The 24,654-nt window shown below is 38.9% G+C and overlaps 1 long non-coding RNA gene across 2 annotated transcripts in view; it reads left to right on the plus strand.

Annotated features, from left to right (window-relative positions):
* LOC109564915 (uncharacterized) overlaps nt 1–23,695 on the plus strand; it is a 29,669-nt gene extending 5,974 nt beyond the window's left edge. The window contains exons 2-5 of one of the 2 annotated variants that reach the window (XR_011568796.1): nt 8,040–8,135; nt 13,104–13,145; nt 22,315–22,438; nt 23,611–23,695. This is a non-coding gene — a long non-coding RNA (uncharacterized lncRNA). Of the gene's footprint in view, nt 1–8,039; nt 8,136–13,103; nt 13,146–22,314; nt 22,443–23,610 lie in introns of those variants that run through there. The other variant, XR_002181563.2, reaches the window with a different exon arrangement.
* The last annotated feature ends 959 nt before the right edge of the window (nt 23,696–24,654 follow it).

Genomic DNA, 24,654 nt, shown 5'->3' on the forward strand with positions numbered 1-24,654 from the left:
CGTCTGTCGTCCCCTTCTCCGCCTGCCCCCAATCCCTCCAGCATCAGAGTCTTTTCCAATGAGTCAACTCTTCACATGAGGTGGCCAAAGTCCTGGAGTTTCAGCTTTTGCATCATTCCTTCCAAAGAAATCCCAGGGCTGATCTCCTTCAGAATGGACTGGTTGGATCTCCTTGCAGTCCAAGGGACTCTCAAGAGTCTTCTCCAACACCACAGTTCAAAAGCATCAATTCTTTGGCGCTCAGCCTTCTTCACAGTCCAACTCTCACATCCATACATGACCTCAGGAAAAACCATAGCCTTGACTAGACGAGCCTTTGTTGGCAAAGTAATGTCTCGCTTTTGAATATGCTATCTAGGTTGGTCATAACTTTCTTTCCAAGGAATAAGTGTCTTTTAATTTCATGGCTGCAGTCACCATCTGTAGTGATTTTGGAGCCCAGAAAAATAAAGTCTGACACTGTTTCCACTGTTTCCCCATCTATTTCCCATGAAGTGATGGGACCGGATGCCATGATCTTCGTTTTCTGAATGTTGAGCTTTAAGCCAACTTTTTCACTCTCCACTTTCACTTTCATCAAGAGGCTTTTGAGTTCCTCTTCACTTTCTGCCATAAGGGTGGTGTCATCTGCATATCTGAGGTTCTTGATATTTCTCCTGGCAATCTTGATTCCAGTTTGTGTTTCTTCCAGTCTAACCTTTCTCATGATGTACTCTGCATATAAGTTAAATAAATAGGGTGACAATATACAGCCTTGACGGTACTCCTTTTCCTATTTGGAACCCGTCTGTTGTTCCATGTCCAGTTCTAACTGCTGCTTCCTGACCTGCATACAAATTTCTCAAGAGGCAAATCAGGTGGTCTGGTATGCCCATCTCTTTCAGAATTTTCCAGTTGATTGTGATCCACACAGTCAAAGGCTTTGGCATAGTCAATAAAGCAGAAATAGATGTTTCTCTGGAACTCTCTTGCTTTTTCCATGATCCAGCGGATGTTGGCAATTTGATCTCTGGTTCCTCTGACTTTTCTAAAACCAGCTTGAACATCTGGAAGTTCACAGTTCACATATTGCTGAAGCCTGGCTTGGAGAATTTTGAGCATTACTTTACTATCGTGTGAGATGAGTGCAATTGTGCGGTAGTTTGAGCATTCTTTGGCATTGCCTTTCTTTGGTATTGAAATGAAAACTGACCTTTTCCAGTCCTGTGGCCACTGCTGAGTTTTCCAAATTTGCTGGCATATTGAGCGCAGCACTTTCACAGCATCATCTTTCAGGATGTGGAATAGCTCAACTGGAATTCCATCACCTCCACCAGCTTTGTTCATAGTGATGCTTTCTAAGGCCCTCTTGACTTCACATTCCAGGATGTCTGGCTCTAGGTCAGTGATTACACCATCATGATTATCTGGGTCATGAAGATCTTTTTTGTACAGTTCTTCTGTGTATTCTTGCCATCTCTTCTTAATATCTTCTGCTTCTGTTAGGTCCATACCATTTCTGTCCTTTATCGAACCCATCTTTGCATGAAATGTTCCTTTGGTAGCTCTGATTTTCTTGAAGAGATCCCTAGTCTTTCCCATTCTGTTGTTTTCCTCTATTTCTTTGCATTGATCACTGAAGAAGGCTTTCTTTTCTCTTCTTGCTATTTTTTGGAACTCTGCATTAAGATGTTTATATCTTTCCTTTTCTCCTTTGCTTTTCACTTCTCTTCTTTTCACAGCTATTTGTAAGGCCTCCCCAGACAGCCATTTTGCTTTTTTGCATTTCTTTTCCATGGGGATGGTCTTGATCCCTGTCTCCTGTACAGTGTCACGAACCTCTGTCCATAGTTCATCAGGCACTCTATCTATCAGATCTAGGCCCTTAAATCTATTTCTCACTTCCACTGTATAATCATAAGGGATTTGATTTAGGTCATACCTGAATGGTCAAGTGGTTTTCCCTACTTTCTTCAATTTCAGTCTGAATTTGGCAATAAGGAGTTCATGGTCTGAGCCACAGTCAGCTCCTGGTCTTGTTTTTGCTGACTGTATAGAGCTTCTCCATCTTTGGCTGCAAAGAATATAATCAATCTGATTTTGGTGTTGACCATCTGGTGATGTCCATGTGTAGAGTCTTCTCTTGTGTTGTTGGAAGAGGGTGTTTGTTATGACCAGTGCATTTTCTTGGCAAAACTCTATTAGTCTTTGCCCTGCTTCATTCCGTATTCCAAGGCCAAATGTGCCTGTTACTCCAGGTGTTTCTTGACTTCCTACTTTTGCATTCCAGTCCCCTACAATGAAAAGGACATCTTTTTTGGGTGTTAGTTCTAAAAGGTCTTGTAGGTCTTCATAGAACCGTTCAACTTCAGCTTCTTCAGCGTTACTGGTTGGGGTATAGACTTGGATTACTGTGATATTGAATGGTTTGCCTTGGAAACGAACATAGATCATTCTGTCATTTTTGAGATTGCATCCAAGTACTGCATTTCGGACTCCTTTTGTTGACCATGATGGCCACTCCATTTCTTCTGAGGGATTCCTGCCCACGGTAGTAGATATAATGGTCATCTGAGTTAAATTCACCCATTCCAGTCCATTTCAGCTCGCTGATTCCTAGAATGTTGACATTCACTCTTGCCGTCTCTTGTTTGACCACTTCCAATTTGCCATGATTCATGGACCAGGTTCCTACGCAATATTGCTCTTTACAGCATTGGACCTTGCTTCTATCACCAGTCACATCCACAGCTGGGTATTCTTTTTGCTTTGGCTCCATCCCTTCATTCTTTCTGGAGTTATTTCTCCACTGATCTCCAGTAGCATATTGGGCACCTACTGACCTGGGGAGTTTCTCTTTCAGTATCCTATCATTTTGCCTTTTCATACTGTTCATGGGGTTCTCAAGGCAAGAATACTGAAGTGGTTTGCCATTCCCTTCTCCAGTGGACCACATTCTGTCAAATCTCTCCACCATGACCCGCCCGCTGAGAGGCTTACTTCTGAGGAAATCCTCAGTTTTGTCAACAAAATAAAACATAGCTCTCAGCTTTTACACTGTGAAATTTTTTTCAGTAGACAACATTTGCTGAATATCTACATCATTTCCAAATAACATAAAATATTGAAACATTAATTACTAAATATGGGTTTATTCACATTTGACTTCCTATTGCAAAAGAACTAAAGATATTTGGTTTACTGGCAAATGTTTTGTTTCACATTGAAAAATTTACTATGAAGAAGTATATACTTCTAGAAATTGCAAAATGTATTTACAAATTTGTCAGTTTGCAGAATGTTAAGTGTAACAGTGTACAACTTCTTTCTTTTTAGTTTTACTAGGAATTAATTATTTAAAAATTCTAATTAATATATGTAACTAAAACTACTAGAAAAAAATATATTCCCTAGTGGCTCAGATGCAAAGAATCTACATGCAGTGTGGGATACCTGCAGCTTGATCCCTGGGTTGGGAAGATCCCCTGGAGAAGGGAGTGGCTACCCACTCCAGTATTCTTGCCTGGAGAATTCCACAGACAGAGGAGACAGGCAGGCTACAGTCCATGGGGTCACAAAGAGCCAGACACAACTGAGCAACTAACACTTTCACTCCCTAGAAATAATAAGGGAAAAATCTCTTTGTAAGGAAAGTAGCGTGTGGTTTTGGTACAAAAATAGATGAGGTGTGGAATGTGTTTTTGTTAAGGGAAAAAGAGTAATTTTGTCCTTAAAGTAAAACAACTGATTGTTTCAGAATGAGCAATAGGGGGGAAAACATAAGACAAAATCTGAATTAAAAAGTTACAAGAGGTTTGTGGAAAAGGAATCTTAGGATATTAAATTTTATATATGGTTAATCTAGCTAAGATTAGAATGGCTTGATTTAAGCTTTCTTTAAAAATGCATTTTAATAACAAAAGTATATTGGTGCAAAATTAGATTTTGGTTTTCTCTCTGTTAAAAGGACAAACTTTTCTTTAGATTATTGGTCTGCTTTTAAAAAAAATATTGTAAACAGGATTCACCTTTACCTTTTAAGTAATCTTCTGGGAAAGCAAGGATTTTGTGTCTTACCTAAAAGATTGACTCTGCTCCACACTGTCTTTATTGGGCCTTTGATTACTTAAGAAAACCCAGTCTTTTCAGTACTAAAAGTAGCTATTTCATTCACAAATAGTCAGTCTTCTGTATTTACCTTTAAAATCGTCTATAGTAACTTTAAATAATTAAGTATTATTTCTTCCTTGATGCTGTTTAGTCAAACGATAAAAGCTTTGACATTTGACTAGTTCCAAAAAATGAAATTCTAAATGAAGTTTTTTTGATCTCAAACTAACTTTGGGATTTTCCAGATGGCCACCAGAATATTTCAAAAAGATTATTGTCTCTTCTTATAAAGATAGACATGTTGAGCTAATTGACATGTAAAATCACATTGGAAGTATTATCAATTAAGAAGTGAAGTTTAAACTTCTAAGGTTATATTTGTATGGGTATATGTTATTAATAAATGTTCCAGAAATTATATAAAATTCCTAAAAATATGATATGTCATAGTATGGTGCTATCAGGCATAATCCCACTTATTTTAAAATGTTATTTCACAGAAATAACCAATTTGCTTGTCAATTTCATTGTAATAAGCTCTCATGAGATCTTTAACCATGGGCATTTTAAAGTCTTTTGTTATCTACAGATGGTTCTAGTTTTATTTTGATGCTTTTGCAAAAGTGAGATTTAAGAAAAGGACTCTACCCAAAATGCTTGACCAACTGACATCACTGCCAAATTACCAGGTGTCACAACTTGGGTATGTATTTCACAACTTAGGAAGGCTTGATCTGACATCTGGTCTATGCAAACACTGTGCTAAGTCACTTCAGTCGTGTCTGACTCTGTGTGACCCTATGGACTATAGCCTGCCAGTTTTCTCTGTCCATGAGATTCTCCAGGCAAAAATACTGGAGTGGGCTGCCATTTCCTTCTCCAGGGGGTCATCTCAACCCAGGGATCAAACCCATGTCTTCTATGTCTCCTGCCTTTTCAGGCAGGTTCTTTACCACTAGCACTTCCTGGGAAGTGAACACTGAAAATGAAAGTTGCTCAGTTGGGTTTGACTCTTTGCGACCTCATGGAGTGTAGCCAGCCAGGCTCCTCTGCCCATGGAACTGTTGAGGCCAGAACACTGGAGTGGGTAAGCCATTCCCATCCCCAGGAGATCTTCCCAGTCCAGGGATCGGACCCAGGTCTCCTGCACTGCAGGCAGATCTTCACCATCTGAGCTACCAGGGAAGCCCCAGACACTGTAGACCTGGATATCAAATTGACTGGGAACAAAAGTAGCAAACATCAAGGCAGACTGCTTCTTCCCAAGACACTGGCTCAGGAGGATCAGGAACATTCCTTTCACTCCTCCTCTTCGCTCTGACCTACTTTTCCTAACTCGTATAGAGTCTTTATGATTCTTTTGTCCACTTATTGTCTCTCCCTGGCCCGGAAACATTTTTCAAATATCTCAGGCCATTAAAAAGGAGGGTAATCCAAACTCCAACCAACTGTTGAATTTCCTATGATGCTGGTAATCATGTAGTTCTTTCTGTCCATCATAAGCTTCTCCCTAATTTACAACCCTCAATTTCTCTGCAATAAGCTTTCTGGATACATATTTCTAGGGAAGTGGAGACAGTTACACAAAATGCATAAACAAGTCAACTGGCTTAAAGAAGTAACCACACATACGCACAGACATCCACCCCTATCTCCATAGGATCATTTCTTGACTTTCATGATTCTAGCTGGTTTGGGTCTCAGAAGCATTCTCCAAACTGTGGACATTATTTTGTTGCTAATAATTAGTATTATCTCCTTTACATGCTATATTCTCTAATATTGACCAGCCAACTGATGGTCTCTAACTAGAACAACAAAAGAGAACAGAATAATGTAACCAGCTTGAAGAACAGGAGCATGATAGGTCACTGTGAATACCGCACTGAGACCTAAGAGGCCATGGTAGCCGAGTCATGCTAAGATGGATGTTTTTGATCAAACCATTTGAATTGAAAAGTGAATGATCAGACTGTTGAAAATAACTTTCCAGGCCCAAGATGGAGGTGGTCCTGCCCAGGGTACCGTATCAGCAAATCAAAACTTAGATAACATTTCTGTCCCTATAAAGTGCTCTGCTTAATCAGAAGCACAGTATATCTAGTCAGCCCATCTCTGAACAGCAAACCAACTCTGGGCCTTTTCACCCCAAACAAAGTTGGCTAAGTAGCGCCAGCCAATCAGATATTTTTCTATTTTTCTCTTCCTTGTTTTCTTATTCTTTATTCTATAAAAGCTCCCTGCCTTCCATTTCACTTTTCAGTTCTCTGAAAGGAGACTGACTGTTCACTTCATGAAGTATTAAAATTTGTCCATATCATCTGAATTGTTCTCTTTAATATTTTTAATGGTATATAAGGTACTTGCATAATTTTTCAATAAATGATAACTACCATTATAGTATCCTTTTCTCAGTATAGTATCCAATTCTCAGAAACAAAAGTAATTTGGGGATAAAATTTTATCAATGTCCAGTTTTTAATGTAAAGAATTTTCTTAAATGATTATGCTTTGTGCTTCCCTGGTGACTCAGCTGGTAAAGATTCTGCCTGCAATCCGGGAGATCTGGGTTCAATCCCTGGGTTAGGAAGATCCCCTGGAGAAGAGAAAGGTTACCCACTCCAGTGTTCTGGCCTGGATAATTCCATGGACTGTGTAGTCTATGGGGTCACAAAGAGTCAACATGAATGAGAGACTTTCACTTTCACTTTGTATATCACATGTATACAGTTGTCATATGTTTGAGAAAATGATTCTTAGAACATATGATAAAATAATTAATTACTGATCTACAGCTAGTAATAAGAGAAGGTTTTCTGACTCCTCCTCAGAATCTGGTGATCAAAATGCCCCCCGTTTAAAGGAACTGGTAACAAGAGTGAAATGACACATATCGCTACTATACCTGGTGGGTCAGCTTGCATCTCAGCTCTGTGGGCAGACTGGAGATAGAGTTGGTGTCTTTCACAACATGGGAAGTTCTAAGAATTCTTTGTGAGAAGCTTCTGATTTTATTCCCTGGAATATGGGAGAATAGCTGTGGCAAACATCCAGGGGCTTTTTATCCCAGCAAGTCCTAACATATTTTAACTATTTCAGAAGACTCTGTGGTAGGTCAAGTTCCCCAGGGAAAAGACTCTGAAGCTCTGAAATTGCATGCAAGAGTCTTTAGGGAGAGCTTTTAGGACTGGGTCAAGACAGAGACTAGCTGTAATGCGTGCACAGAGGACTAGCACGAACCCTGCTAGTCCTATGGGGAGCTCTGGGGCTCGTCCTGCCTTGAAGCTTGAGGACAAGGCATTAGGTGCAGGCTGTCCCTGGGGAAGGTTCGTGGCCTTGAGCATGGTAGCATTGATGGCCAAGGGCAATTCCTATAGGAGAATCAATGATTCAGCTGCCACCCTTCCAGCTGCTGGAAGAATGAGTCCCTCATTGTTGAAGGGGGTTCTGAGCAGAGCATCACCAGCTCTTTCCTATAGCCACAGAGATTCTGAACCTCTCCCTAAGAGGGACCAATGACTACATGGCCAAAATTAAACTAAAGCATCTTTTACCGCTGTTCTTGTTGCTGCTGTTTATAGCATATCTGTGATTTTCTGAAAGATGAATTTCCACTGCCTAAACAAAATTATCTTTTATACGGAGGCTTTCTGATACTTAGAATAGACCAGAAGGGAAATCCCACGTCTGGGGGGAAATGCATTTCTCTATCCAGAGAGATCCCCACATGCCACTCTGAGCATCTCAGACTTGATATGGCTCACTTTAGGGGAAGACTTCCTGCAGTTAAGAAACTATGATCTCAGAGTTTGGATTTCAAATTAAAGCTCTCTTTGTTGATACAGCTGACAGTGATTTGGGGGAGGGAGGTTGGTAATGCCCACATGGGCAAAATATACTGGTTTCTGCTCCTGATCTGAAATTTAACAAATATATCTTACATATTACAGAAGCCACAAGCTGATGTGTGGCCTGTGGAATGAAGCCTATGAAGGTGGTGAACTAGATTCAGAGGCAGAGAGATGAGAACAGCCTGTCCATCCCTGGTATGTAAGGGTGGTGCCCAAGCAGGGAGACAGATGGCTTTTCTGTCCAAAAAAACAGCTGCTTTGGAATTTCTGTGGTTAGGATCTTGGGGGAGAGCTAATACAATGAGGAAGATGTAAAGAGTAAAGTGAACAATAAAATAAAAGAGAAGAGTCTTACAGAGACAGAGAAAGAAGGAATAAAGGAAAGAATTATATTTTTCCCTCCTTTGGTCAATAATAACAAGATAAATTTCAGCACAAATAGAGAGAGAGGTAGCATAAAATTATTCCTATTTTGTCATCACAGCCTCTGCCTCGTTTGCAAGCTGAGTTTGATGATGAAATATGACGATGATGATGATGATGAAGCCAATGGAGGAAATGAAAAACGGTGAAGAGGAAGAGTAGGTAAAAACAGAGAAGGGGGAGATTTAGAACCAAAAATCCCAGCTGAAACAGGAAATAAAGGATGGCTCCCTCAGAGCCCATGAACTTGCCTCAAGATCTTCTATTGGAAAGCTTTTTAAAAATTTGCAAATTTCTGCTGAAAAATTTTGAAGAAATGAAGGGTCAAGGTTAAAACATCTGGTTTAGCAGAAAAGGGATGGCATCTGCAGTGAGAATATTTGTTTCAGAGTCCATCTTGTCATTTAATAGCCACCTAATTGTGGTTCCATTATTAATCTCCCCAAGTCTTATCTATGAAATGGAGCCCAGAGAGTTGACATAAAATTCAATCAATAAAAATGGATAGCAAAATTTTGTACTCTGTGCTACACAAACTTAATACCAGATTCTTTTAGAGATAAGGAATTTTTGTGATTGATTCTCTGAATCAATAAGAATTCAAATACTTTTTTTTTAAATTTAGGTTTATTGCAAAACACTTGAAAAAGGATTTTAAATTTCTTTCATCTCTGAGTTGACAAGATAATACTTCCTCTCTTAAGCACTAACCAATGATGGACATTCATTCAAGTAAATTGAGAGAGAGAGTTGGAGAAGGAAATGGCAACCCACTCCAGTATTCTTGCCTGGAAAATCCCATGGACAGAGGAGACTGATAGGCTACAGTCCATGGTGTCACAGAGTTGGACACGACTGAGAAACTTCACTTTCTTTCATTCTTTGGTAAATTTTAAACTTGATATAGATTAGCATTTACCAAATTCAAGTTGTCCTTGAATTTTGTCCAACCTTTTGAAGGAGGTCACCATTATCTTCATTACTCCCACCATAGTTTGGCCTCAGGTCAAACAACAGGGACCGAACACAGCCCTGCCAATCAACAGAACTGGATTAAAGATTTTCTGAGCATGGCCCCGCCCATCAGAACAAGACCCAGTTTTCCCCTCAGTCAGTCTTTCCCATCAGGAAACTTCCATAAGCCTCTTATCCTTCTCCATCAGAGGGCAGAGGGAATGAAAACCACAATCACAGAAAACTAACCAATCTGATCACATGGACCACAGCCTTGTACAACTCAATGAAACTCTGACCCATGCCCTGTAGGGCCACTCAAGACAGACGAGTCAGGTGGAGAGTTCTGACAAAACTTGGTCCACTGGAGAAGGGAATGGTAAACCACTTCAGTATTCCTGCCTTGAGAACCCCACGAACAATATGAAAAGGCAAAAAGATAGGACACTGAAAGATGAATTCCCCAGGTTGATAGGTGCATAATATGCTACTGGAGAAGAGTGGAGAAATAACTTCAGAAAGAATGAAGAGACAGAGCCAAAGCAAAAACAACACCCAGCTGTGGATGTGACTGGTGATAGAGTAAAGTCCAATGCTGCAAAGAGCAATATTGCACAGGAACCTGGAATGTCAGGTCCATGAATCAAGGCAAATTGGAAGTGGTCAAACAGGAGATGGCAAGAGTGAACATCAACATTTTAGGAATCAGTGAACTAAAATGGACTAGAATGGGTGAATTTAACTCAGATGACCATTATATCTACTACTGTGGGCAAGAATCCCTTAGAAGAAATGGAGCAGTCATCATAGTCAGCAAAAGAGTCTGAAATGCAGTACTTGGATGCAATCTTAAAAATGACAGAATGACCTCTGTTCATTTCCAGGGCAAACCATTCAATATCACAGTAATCCAAGTCTACGCCCCAACCAGTAATGCTGAAGAAACAAAAGTTGAATGGTTCTATGAAGACCTACAAGACTTTCTAAACCGAACACCCCAAAACGATGTCCTTTTCATTATAGGAACTGGAATGCAAAAGTACAAGAGATACGTGGAGTAACAGGCAAATTTGGCCTTGGAGTACAGAATGAAGCAGGTCAAAGGCTAATTGAGTTTTGCCAAGAGAACACATTGCTAATAGCAAACACCCTCTTCCAATAACACAAGAGATGACTCTACACGTGGATATCATGAGATGGTCAATACTGAAGTCAGATAATATTCTTTGCAGTCAAAAATGGAGAAGCTCTATGCAGTCAGCAAAAAAAGACTGGGAGTTGACTGTGGCTCATACAATGAACTCCTTATTGCCAAATTCAGACTTCAATTGAAGAAAGTAGGGAAAAACACTAGACCATTCAGGTATGACCTAAATCACATCCCTTATGATTAAACAGCAGAAGTGACAAATAAATGCAAGGGATTAGATCTGATAGACAGAGTGTCTGAAGAACTACAGATAGAGGGTCATGACAGTACAGGAGGCAGTGATCAAGACCATCACCAAGAAAAAGAAATGAAAAAAGGCAAAATGGTTGTCTGAGGAGGCCTTACAAATAGCTGAGGAAAAAAAAAAAAAAAAAAAAGATGTGAAAGGCAAAGGAGAAAAGGAAAGATATACCCATTTGAATGCAGAGTTCCAAAGAATAGCAAGGAGAGATAAGAAAGTCTTCCTCAGTGATCAATGCAAAGAAATAGAGGAAAACAATAGAATGGGAAAGACTAGAGATCTCTTTAAGAAAATTAGAGATACCAAGGGAACATTTCATGCAAAGATGGGCTCATAAAGGACAGAAATGGTATGGACCTAACAGAAGCAGAAGATATTAAAAAGAGGTAGCAAGAATACACAGAAGAACTATACAAAAAAGGTCTTAATGACCCAGATAACCTTGATGGTGTGATCACTCACCTAGAGCCAGACATCTTGGAATGTGAAGTCAAGTGGGCCTTAGGAGGCATCACTACGAACAAAGCTAGTGAAGGTGATGAAATTCCAGTTGAGCTATTTCAAATCCTAAAAGATGATGCTGTGAAATTGCTGCACGCAATATGCCAGCAAATTTGAAAAACTCAGCAATGGCCACAGGACTGGAAAAGGTGTTTTCATTCCAATCCCAAAGAAAGGCAATGCCAAAGAATGTTCAAACTACCACCAATTGCATTCATCTCACATGCTAGCAAAGTAATGCTCAAAATTCTCCAAGCCAGGATTCAACAGTCCATGAACCATGAACTTCCAGATGTTCAAGCTGTATTTAGAAAAGGCAGAGGAACCAGAGATCAAGTTGCCAACATCCGTTGGATCATCAAAAAAGCAAGAGAATTCCAGGAAAACATCTACCTCTGCTTTATTGACTACATTAAAGCCTTTGACTATGTGGATCACAACAAACTGTGGAAAATTCTTCAAGAGATAGGAATGCCAGACCACCTGACCTGCCTCCTGAGAAATCTGTATGAAGTCCAAGAAGCAAGAGTTAGAACTGGACATGGAACAATAGACTGGTTCCAAATTGGGAAAGGAGTACATCAAGGCTATATATTGTCACCCTGCTTATTTAACTTATATGTAGAGTACATCATGTGAAATGCTGGGCCGGATGAAGCACAAGCTGGAATCAAGATTGCTGGGAGAAATATCAATAACCTCAGATATGCAGAAGACACCACCCTTATGGCAGAAAGTGAAGAAGAACTAAAGAGCCTTGTGATGAAAGTGAAAGAGGAAAGTGAAAAAGTTGGGTTAAAACTCAACTTTCAGAAAACTAAAATCATGGTATCTGATTCCATCATTTCATGGCAAATGGATAGGGAAACAATGGAAACAGTGACAGACTTTATCTTTGGGGGCTCCAAAATCACTGCAGATGGTGATTGCAGCCATGAAGTTAAAAGATGTTTACTCCTTGGAAGAAAAGTTATGACCACTCTAGACAGCATATTAAAAAGCAGATACATTGCTTTGCCAACAACGGTCCATTTAGTCAAAGTCATGGTTTCTCCAGTAGTCATGTATGGATGTGATAGTTGGACTATAAAGAAAGCTGAGCACCGAAGAATCGATGCTTTGAACTTTGGTGTTGGAGAAGACTCTTGAGAGTCCCTTGGACTGCAAGGAGATCCAACCAGTATATTGTAAAGGAAATCAACCCTGAATATTCACTGGAAGGACTGATGCTGAAGCTGAAACTCCAGTACTTTGGCCACCTAATGTGAAGAACTGACTCATTAGGAAAGACTCTGATGCTGGGAAAGATGAAGGCAGGAGCAAGAGGGGAGACAGAGGGTGAGATTGTTGGACGGCATCACCAACTAGATGGACATGAGCTTAAGTAGGCTTGGGAGTTGGTGGTGGACAGGGAAGCCTGCCGTTCTGTAGCTTATGGGGCAGCAAAGAGTCGGACATGACTGAGCGACTGAACTAACTAAGTTGTCCTTATGACTTATGTCAATAAAATTAAACCTCCTTTGGGAATCTCCATCAAAAAGTATGTGTTCATTTTTCAAGTATAACTGTTGTAATGTTCCCAATAATGGCTCTATAGCAATGCAAGATCATCAGCTTAAACTACTTTTGAATCAACCAGGGAAGTTTCATTAGGAACAGCTTTGTTATTGTGACAAATACATTTGGATTTTTTCAGCTCTTTCAGAAGTGATCACCAGTAGAAATGGTGTCTTCAGTTAACCTATTCCTTACTACATGAGAGAAGTAGGATTTTCTTTTAGCCACTGATTTCTGGAGAAATTTGGAGATGAACACATTTTCATTTGCCTTTCAGCTGAACTTCTGCTCCTCAGATTTTGACCATCACCTGGGGAAGGTAAGTAGTCACTTCTTTGCACTCACATAAGTGAGCACTCATTGTCCGTATTCTCCCATCTTGCTTCTTAACTTCTGCATTCAATATTTCTCCCTGACCCAGAATGCATCAGTACTTAAATGCTGACACAATTAAGTGATTAACACAAAACACTTCTCAACTCTTCTTTTCCCCAATTCATTTGCTATTTTTGGAAGACCTTCAAGAAAGATGTTGTGCCTCCACAAAGATAACAGCTAAATAATGAATATACCAAAAAAAAAAAAAGGCAAAAATTTTTACATACAGATCCTTGTAAAATAAGAATGACATCTGGATGCCATAAGGTAGATTTTTCATTTGCTGGTAAAATGTCTCTCGGTTCTTCTATTATAGAACCATAAAGCAAGGGATGCTGTTACAACTCACCTGTTCTCCAGAGCAACTCTGTCTAGTCTGGGTCTATGCTTAACCTGCTTTAAGTAAAATGTTAACCAGTAGAGAAGGTTTGGTATTCCCAGTGCAGAAAATTCACATCAGTGACAAGTCATGGTCACTATTAACCACCAAAAGGTGCTTCTTTCCATATGGAATAGATTCTAAGAAATTTTATTTTTCATTTAAAGCTCTGTGAATTATATTCAGAATAAAATAAAAAGAATCTTCTAAGATTCCAAGTGGTCTGAAAAACCCATTTATATGACAGCATAAAGACTGATTGAAGCGTTTTTCCCCTCCCAGGTTTCTGTTCATTTTCAGTCAATGCCTATTTCTTATGATGTCCTGGGACTCCAAGGTGTCATCCTCAGATAGTAATCTGAACCTGATTTTGCACTTAAGAAGCTACTTCGCTGTACATCAGCATATTTTGCTCTTAAGTCAGGTCTGACAAGGGCACTCCCTGTGATATTCCCCCTGCAGTCAATGCCTCTGGAAACTGCACATTCTCAAGCAGGAAGCTTTTTCATGCTTCTGGGCTGGTGTTTATGTGACTCCCTCAGTTTAAAATGTTCCCACTTCCTCCAATTCTCAAAGAATTTAAATACTTTAAGTCTGACTCAAATGCCATCTCCTTTCTAGAATTCTCCCTCATTCCCCACAATAAGAATGAATTGTTCCTACTTCTGCACTCTCTGCAGCATATTATTTGTCCCTCTATTTTGTACCTATCCATCTTCCCTTTTCTTATACTTAGTTAATTTCACATCTGTTTCCTTTTTCCAGCAGAAACACATAAATACTTCTGGGGATCCCAGATAAAATAGGACAGATGGAAATAAGACTTAGTTGAAACCAAATTCATATTATCCTTTGTTCAAGAAGGCTTTTTGTTTAAACCAATAGTCTAGGTGTTCTTTTGTTTTGTTCTTTGATTTCACATCTAGAATTTTCCAAAGAAACACATTTTTCTTTTCTTTTTTTTGGGGGGGGGGTGTAAAATTTCTTTTTTTAATATAAATTTATTTATTTTAATTGGAGGCTAATTACTTTACAATATTGTATTGGTTTTGCCATACATCAACATGAATCCACCACGGGTGTACATGTGTTCCCCATCCTGAACACCCCTCCCACATCCCTCCCCATACCATCCCTCTGGGTCATCCCAGTGCACCAGCCCCGAGCACCCTGTATCATGCATCGAACCTGGACTGGCCATTCGAGAAACACATTTTTCATGTCTCCTGACATTATTTTGCCTCATGCTGTACTGGAGACATCGCAGAGATCAAAAATACAAAGTCCTGTTTTTGAGAGTTGCTCATAACTCGGGAAATCAAGCAAAAATTCCTCTATCCATCTCAGAAAGCCAAAAGCAGGACTCTAACCCAGAAGGACAGCAATTCAAGGATGCTTATTTTATTCTCACCCGCTGACTCTATGACAGAGAAAAGTGTCCTTCCTACAGCCTGTATCCCTCATGATCAACTCCTCTTACAAGTATTGAACACTCTTGACCCCAAATAAACTCTTTACAAAAGCAGATTCCAATCCAAAGAGAAAAAAAACAGCACCTAGAGGCTAAACATACTAAAGACAATATTTGTGTTTTATGCCATATCATGAACATCAAAAATGCAAGGTTATATAAAACCTAGAGTGGACAAAGGAACAGGGCCCAACCCGCCACCCGCCTCCTCACTCATTTCTGTAGGGTTTTACTTTTTCCTAGAACCTTCCTCAAATAAACAGCTAATCTGTTTGTATTCCTCAAAGTGAAAGTTGAGACAAAATTTTTCATGGAATTTGTTCATGAGAGATGTTGTTCTTACCTGTGTTCTTACTCTGTAATCACCCCAAGAGCAAATGGTGAGTGTAGAATAGAGTATCAGAGCAGAACACCAAACCTGAGGTGCACAGATACATGCATCTTCCCTATTGACAAAGCACATTATTTTTCTTATAATTGTTTTAGCAACAAAAGCAATCTTTGCACAGTTCTCCTAAACTGGGAAATTCACCTCCTACTCTGTGGTAATTGATCTCTCCATCAACTAAAGAAGGGGCCAAAAAAATCACCTGCTCTCCTGTCACTGATCATGCTACTCCTCCTTCCTTGCCTAATCAAATTCAAGTTCCTTACTTAAAAGAAAAGCAGTGTGAGCTTAGCCTGCGTGCTTCGCCTTTGCTAACTGGCCAGACCACAGGGTAATGCTAATGTTTAGGCAGCCTCTAGGTCAAATTATGAGGTACATTTGGAACATTTGATGTCTACACCCTGTGGAGAATTAGAAGTATCTGCTATGACCTCAGGAAATGTCTGTCGAGGATGTACACTCCCAAATAAAGAGCAAGTCTGAATAAGAGCAAATACTGGAAAGGTATCAAATCATCCAGGTTAACACATTAAATGTAATTGCAATTTCAGTCAAAATACCAATGGAACATTCTTTTTTTTTTTTTTTTTTTTTTTTTTACAATTATTCTAAAATTTTCCTGAAAGAATGATCTTTTAAAATATCCAAGAAAAGAGTTTTAAATAATAAGATAAAGATGAAAACAATAAGAGGGAATTCATTCAAGTTATTAAACCATATTATGAAACAATAATAATTTAAACAGTGGTGGAAAGCTTGCAATAAATAGATAAAGTGAACAGAATTTAAAGTTCAGAAACAAAGGCAAGTTCATATAAAATATGGTATATGAAAGGGATCATGGCAAATCACTAGAGAAATAATGGCTTATTTAGATACTTAGCTAGATGTAAACAAGAATGTTTTCTTTCCTCATAACACATGAAGTTAAATCCCAAACAAACTCAAGAACTAAACAACAGCACTGTTTTAAAAATCTGGTAGAAAATATGAACATTTTTTAGATCTTGGGACACAGAAGTTCTCAAATATTTAAATATAGAATCAATAAAATATGTTAATAACAGTGACAGATCTGGCAGAAAAAGCAAACCACTGAATGTCAACAATGCCACCCACAAAAATTAAAAGCAAATGGAAAATTCACATACACACACAGATTGTAAAAGAAAATTCATGACAGAAAAAAAGATTTTTTTTAACTATAAAGCACTTCAAAATCAGCAACAGAAATAACAAAAGACCTAAAAATATGTTCAACCTAATTAACAGACAATTCAGAAAAAAAATAAAAAGACTAGATAACAAGATGAATTCTTATCCTTTCTAGGAGTAGATATAAATTTAGACAAGAAAACACTTTTTTTTTGCTAACCAAACTGCAATGACTGAAACAAAATAGGATCACTGAGGTGCAGGAAAATGGGGGCTTCAAACTACTACTGGAGAAAAGTACAAATGTTTCCTACTTTCTAGGAAGATGGCACGACAAGATGTATCCAGAGCCCCAATACATGTATACTCCTTTACTCATAAAGTCCTCTAAGAAAGTTAATCATAAATTTTTCAAGATTTATATAGTAAATATTAATCACATTATTTATACTTCAAAAGTAAAAATCAATAATAAGAATTAAGTAAATATTATAAAGCCACTTAAAAGGATGCCATAGAATAAAGGTATGGAAAAAAATGTTCATAATATATGGCTAAGTGTAAAAAAGCATATTTTAAAATAGTGGATTTGATTTTGTAAAATCATACACACCCACGAGCATGTGCTTTCATATATGCACACACATACAAAAACTCACTAGAGGGCTATACCTCAAAATGCTATCATTGAATGGTGGGGTTACAAGTAATTTATATTCTCTCCTCTTAGGCTTTTCTGTGTTCATATACACCAAAGAATTTTACGCAGATTTAAGATAATTTTTAATTGAAGAAAATGATATTAAAATCATAAAGACAAAGAGTAAGGTAATTATAATAGAATAAAGTATTTTATCTATATTTCTCAAGAGACACTTCTCTTTTAAAAATATTCTTACAGTTCTTTAACCACATCCTCCTTAAATTCAAGCACCAAGACACAGTTGGTTGGAAATAGTTGCTGGCAATCGTCAATTTTAATTTAGTTCCTGGAAATCTGCACTTTAACAGCTGGGAAAATGGACAACTGTATATTAGTGGATTCACTTTGTCTTATGAACCTAGGTCTAAATTGCTCATATTTAGCTATTGGAAAGTTCCTGGTATGAGCAGAGGGAGGTTTAGAATTTAACGATGTCAACAGCATTAAAAAAAAAAAAAAAAATCTCTAGTTTAATCTGCCCCAGAGGAGACGGAGGGAAAAAGAAAAAAAACTCAACCTTGGCAACTCCAGGGCATTTTCTATAACTAGACACATATAACTCTCCTGGAATGAAATGGATGTTTAATCCATTTTCCTTCCCTGTGCTTTTAGTCTACTGTTGCATCCAAGTCTTAAAGCATTTCTACGGCTAGTTGTCAGCAATAGCACCAGACTTAGACTGGCCTGGAATGGCCTGCAGAGTGGTGAAGCAGAGACTCAACTCCCAAATATCCTCCACTTAGGAGAAGATCATGAAATATCCCGAGACCCTTGGGTTCTTTGAGAACCACATGTTCTAGGACAAGCTACTCAACATCCCTGTGTCTCAATTCTTCCTCCAAAAGATAGGGACAGTAATTCCAATGCTAGGAAGATCCAACAAGGAATAATCTTTACAAGAAGGAGACAAAATGGTTTAGGGAGAAAAAAGCTGTACAAATGTCCTGCCATTTCAATAATGCTACACTGAGAAAGCCATTGGTTTTAGCATACTGAGACTGGAGAGTCTTCACTGGGCATCCTCAAAGGTTAGCAACTTCAGGAATGACCTTTCTGTTAGACGTTTGCAGCCACTGGATTGTGCTGACAAAGGGGGTTGGAAAAGAAGACTTCTTACAAAACCAAAACCTAACGAGAACTGAAAAAAAGAACAATCCACGCTTCTACCCTATGTCCTCTAATATCTACTCTTTTAACCATGATGGCAGAAAAGTACAAATCAACTAACTTATTCAAATGTGCACCGCCAGAGTCACGTATTTTTCCTTCAGTGATTTTCCTGGTAATTCTTTTTCCTCACATCTGTCCTCTTGTCCTGGGTAATATCTCTTTCCTGTCCAAGCTCACTCACCCTTACCTTTCTTCACTTCTTGACATTTCTGCAGAGTAAACCACAAGCACAATTAAAATGAAAAGCTTATAAATGAAGATAATCATGTCTACTGAAGAAAAGAAAAGAACTGAGGAGGGATGCTCCTCGACAGTTTTTCTGTGTTGAGACTGACTTAGTGGGTGACCTGGGCTAGGAGACTTGAAGATATATTCATTAAATACATGCCCTTATCACTTTAGGAGAATCTTAGCAGTATGTCCAATCAAAGAATCTAAAATACTACATCTCTGGTCTTACAATGACTTGCTATTATGGCACCCCACTCCACTACTCTTGCCTGGAAAAATCCCATGGACGGAGGAGCCTGGTAGGCTGCAGTGCGTGGGGTCGCTAAGAGTCAAGCACGACTGAGCGACTTCACTTTGACTTTTCACTTTCATGCATTGGAGAAGGAAATGGCAACCCACTCCAGTGTTCTTGCCTGGAGAATCCCAGGGATGGGGAAGCCTGGTGGGCTGCCGTCTATGGGGTCGCACAGAGTCGGACATGACTGAAGCAACTTAGCAGCAGCAAGGGAAATGTTATAGGAGCATGCTCACAGTTTTTCCCAACAGCTGTCCACCAACAGCACAACCATTCTTATCACACGTGTATTCTTTCACTAACATTTTTCCAAAGAGATGAAAGAAAAACAAAAAATTCATCCATTTGCTTTTTTCAAATAACTATAAACCCACAATGATATTTACATTCAATATGGGAGAGGTATAAAGAATAGGGCTCTAAATATGGGCTTTGGTGTTTGGTTTTAAGTGTTGATTCCATCACTTGCTAGCTGTATTTGTTTCCAAGGGTTGCTGTAACAGATTACCACAAATGGGGTGGTTTATATAACAAATTATTTTCTCACAACTCTAGAAGCCAGAAGTCTAAGATCAAGGTGTTGCCAGAGGTGCTTTCTTCAGGAGATTCTGAGGGCGAATCCATTTCGTGCCTCTTAGCTTCTGCTGATGGCCAATAATCTTGGATGTTTCTTGTCTTGTAGATGCAGCACTCCAGTCTCTGCTGCCATCTTCATATGGCCTCCTCTGTGTGAGACACAAATATCTTTCTCCTTTTTTCTATAAGGAGGATGGTTGTTGGATTCAGGGTCCACCCTAAATCAAGGGGGCTTCCTAAGTAGCTCAGATGGTAAAGAATCTGCCTGCAATGCAGAAGACCCGGGCTCAATCCCTGGGTCGGGAAGATCCCCTGAAGAAGGGCATGGCAACCCATTCCACTATTCTTGCCAGGAGAATCCCATGGACAGAGAAGCTTGGCAGGCTACAGTCTATGGGATCACAAAGAGCCGGACACAACTGAAGTGACTTAGCACATATACTAAATCTAGGATGATAATCATGTCAAGATCCTTGATTTAATTACATCTACAAAGACCTTATTTCTAAATAAAGTCACATTCACAAGTACTGGGCATTAGGACTTGGACATATCTTTTTGAAACTACCATCTTTCCCACTCCACCAGCTGTGTGACCTGCTGTGTCACCTTTAAGCCTCAATTTCCTTATCTATAGGGTAGGGATACTAATTACAATATTGTAGAATCATGTGGAAGTCGCTCAGTCATGTCCAACTCTTTGCAACCCCATGGACTAGAGCCCACCAGGCTCTAGTCCATGGGGTTTTCCGGGCAAGAATACTGGAGTGGGTTACCATTCCTTTCTCCAGAGGATCAAACCTGGGTCTCCTGTACTGCAAGCAGATTCTTTACCATCTGAGCCACCAGGGAAGCCCAATCGTAATCAAGCTTAAGTAAGATAATAGTTATAAAGTGCTTCATTATAAAGTGTATATTGCTTGATTTCTAGTAAACACTCAATGATTGTCAGCTGCTGGTATTATTAGTATTATCATTATTTCACTATTAAGCTTCTTGCAAGATTTAGAGATAACAAAGCACAAATATTTTCCCAACAGTCTTATCTCCAGGAAAGGATGGATGCACATTGACTATAGACCTGGCTTTAACTTTTGTAACTCACCAAGTCCTTAATATTATTAAGTACATGGTTGCTGAGACCCTGAGGTTATAGGGTACAGACTACAGCTGATACCTGCTGTGCTGATATAGATGTAAAGATGGGCTTTCTACTCTGGAAAATAGTATGAGGTTCCTCAAAAGGAGTTGCCATATCATCCAGCAGTCGCATGCCTGAGCACGTATCTGGGACAAAACTGTAATTCAAAAGAACACATGCCCCTCTATGTTCATAGCAGCACTACTCACAATAGCCAAAACTGGAAACAACATAACTGCCCACTGACAGATGAATGGATAAAGAAGATATTACATATATGCAAAGGAATACTGTAAAAAAAAGAGTGAAATAATGCTATCTGTAAAAACCTGGACGGACTTAGAGATGATCACACTAAGTCAGTCAGAAAGATAAATACCACATGATAACACTTATATGTGGAATCTAAAATATGACACAGATGAACCTATCTGAAACAGAAACAGACTCACAAAAACAGAACAAACTATGGTTGCCAAGGGGGATGAGGTGCAGGAGAGTGATGAATCGGAATTTGGGGATTAGCATATGCAAACTATTATATATAGAATGGATAAGCAACAAGGTCCTACTGTATAGCACAGGGAATTCTATTCAATAGCCTGTGATAAACAATAATGGAAAAGAATATAAAAATGTATATTTATGTCTAACTGAATCATGCTGCTCTACAGCAGAAATGAACACAACTATACTTCAATAAAATAATTTTTTTTAAAAAGACTGGCTTTCTTTTTCCTTTTCAAAACCAGCCTTCTCTCCTATCCTCTCTTCTGGAACTTCCCAAGAAAATAACAAGTAAAGAGATGCTATTGTTCTAGGATTTCTGAGAGGATGCTTATGCTAAAGTTTTCCACTCTGACAAGTGAAGCATCACTTAAAATCCCTGGCCACCAATGTGACATTAGACAGAGGCAGCAGCAGGAAACTTTCTACTAATATTTCCCACTCCCTCTAGTTTCCCATCACTCTTCTACATGAAAGTGAAAGTCAATCAGTCATGTCCAACTCCTTACGACCCCATGGGCTATACAGTCCATGGAATTCTCCAGGCCAGAATACTGGAGTGGGTGGCCTTTCCCTTCTCCAGGGGATCTTCCCAACCCAGGGATCAAACCCAAGTCTTCCACATTGCAGGCAGAATCTGTATCAGCTGAGCCACAGGGAAGCCCAAGAATACTGGAGTGGGTAGTCTATCCCTTCTCCAATAGATCTTCTTGATCCAGGAATCGAACTGGGATCTCCTGCATTGCAGGTGAATTCTTTACCAACTGAGCTATGAAGGAAGCCCCTTACTCTTCTATACTTTGACTCATTAGAGTACATGAAGGTATAAATTATAGATTAGATGCAAAATTCATTCTTCCCACAGTGTCAGCCACCACCAGCAGAAGTCAGTATTGTCACAAAATGGGAATGAATTCCAAAGGAATCAATTAAAACACCAAGGGCAGTATTGTAACATGGAAGCAGCTTTGTATTCTACTATAAGTTAATCATTAAAGTGATGTTGCCTATAAACTTAAAATACACATAATGACCTATCTCTGAGAACCCTGCCTCCCAGGCAATGAGAATTAAGCTAAAATACCTTTGTTTAGCTTACAGGAAAGTTCCTGACCAGGACCATATGTGAATGACTGCAGAAAGGAAGAAATTAACACATCCCCTCTGGAGGCTGATGGGGACCAGGATATGTTTGAAGAAGCCTGAATCCTAACTCAGGCAAGATGGCTCTTTGGGACATGAGCTCACCATCTCTTCGGTTTGCCAGCTTTCTGAACAGAGTCACTGCTCCTTCCCCTAACAACTCAATTTATTAGCCTGTTGGGTGGCAAGCAGTAGGAGCTTGGGCTCTATAACAAACAAAATAAGAATGAATTTCAAAGAAATTGATTAGAACACTAAGTGCAATATTAATGAATAGAATATCTATCAGAGTAATGTGGTAGGCATTACGAAGAAAAAGAAACACAAATAAGAACTGAGTACAGCAAAAATTTGTCACCATACCGTGTTTCGTAGTCATTTAAAATATGTATAACTTTTCTCAGAATTTTCTCCTAAGTCCTTACTTTTGTTTACTTATCTACAGGACAGAATACCTAGCAGGTAGAGGTTTTGTTCACAAGATTGAACAAGATATACATCCACAAATAACTGGTTGTTGAGTTCCAAACTTCCATTCCATTTACTGAGTAGTTTCATATATTTGGTCAAAACAGCTTCCCCAAATTTTATGTAGATGTGATCTTCAACATATATACATGTATTAATTAATTTTACTCCAAACCTTTAAGGATTCATTTAAATAAAGCCTAGTGAAAAGGTTAATAACAAAAGCTTAACACAATAAAAAGTCAGAATTGGGTAGGGAGAGAATTTTTTATTTTTTAAATTCTTAAATAAACAAACAAACAAAAAACATATAAGGAGGCTCTCTGCTGCCACACTGCAAGCTTTGAAAGGGTTTAAAGTGAAAAGCTCTTAGGAGGTTTCTGACTTAAAAAAGAAAAGATATATTTTTAGTGCCTAAGATCCAAAGATGTGAAGATAAGGGAAAACATAAGCCGTTTCTTTGTTTGGATTTAGCTGCAATTTTTTTTTTTTTTTTCTTTCTGAAATCTGCTCTATTTGGAGTTGACAGGGTGAATGAGTAGTCCTGCTGGTCTGGTGGTTACATGATCCTATGCAAAATGCAGATGGCAGGAGAAGTCATTCCCCATATGCCCTGGCTTGGACCATCCCCCGTGCTCTCTACAGAAAGGGATCATTCCATCCAACTCTGTGGTCAGTGGCAAAACGATTTGTTGAACTGCCCCAAAGCACAGAGCTTGGCCTACTGATGAACTGACAATTCAAGGGGTCAAACAAACGATTTTGTGTTTTCTTCCCAGGAAAAAAAGAATTTTAATTCTGGAATTCTGATGAACCCATTATGGAAACTGAAATCTAAGATAGTAATACATTGAGTGACTACAACTCTGGAGTGACAGAATCGTGAAATACAAAGGGAAATGATGTCCCGGATCCAAATATGCAGCCAGAAATTGAATTGTCACAACTCGTTTTGTATGAGGGCAGCTTTGCCTCAATATTTAAGCAGAAGCAAAACCTTGGCTGTATGTTCCCTTTTGGAAAGTCACCCCAGCTCCACACGGTTATCTAATACTAAATCTTCTTCTAGAAAATAAAGTGAGAATCACTGTACTGATTTCCAACTAAATGCTAAATGCACATCCAGAACCAAAGTTGTGTCTAGCACTTAAAACATTCAAAAAACATATACTAAGCTGTTTGACATACTTCTTCAAGATGTTGGCCTTTTGGAAATCTTGGGGAATGCTATGACAAGAATCAAAGTCAGAAACACATGTAGCGTCCATCTTTTTTAACAGACTTAGAAAATTCACAGAATCTTCGAAGGACAGAAACAGAGGGGAAAATAGAGCTGTGGAAGTCAAAATGAAGTGGGTCGACTTATTCAAAGAGAAGGACAAAAATTCATAGATGATCAAGGAACAGATTTTTTTTTTTTCTCTCCATCTTATCACATTCAAGCTCCTTGCTAGGTTTTGAGTTTGGAGAACAAACATCAGTCACACTCTCCAAGAAATATTGCCATCAAGAGAAGTCTATGCCTTCATTTGGAACTTCAGAAGATTACAGGTTTGCCAGAAGTCCCTGTACTATCTTGAATACGCTGACACAAGTAAGTGATTAATATCTCAGCAGATACAAAGTCTAGGCCAGTAGTGTATTTAGTCCATTTCTCACGCTCCGTCTCACCAGAGAGTCCTTTTGGACCTTTCCCTCACTGCCTCCAAGAGGGGTATAAAGATATAGACAATTATCCCTTTGGGGACTCTGGAAAATCAGAGAAAAAATAATTAGAAGTTAAATGAAATTAGAGGATATCCTTAGTCATGGTAAAGGACATG

Source organism: Bos indicus, chromosome 10 (assembly GCF_029378745.1).
Source record: "Bos indicus isolate NIAB-ARS_2022 breed Sahiwal x Tharparkar chromosome 10, NIAB-ARS_B.indTharparkar_mat_pri_1.0, whole genome shotgun sequence".
NCBI classification, from domain to species: Eukaryota; Metazoa; Chordata; class Mammalia; order Artiodactyla; family Bovidae; genus Bos; species Bos indicus.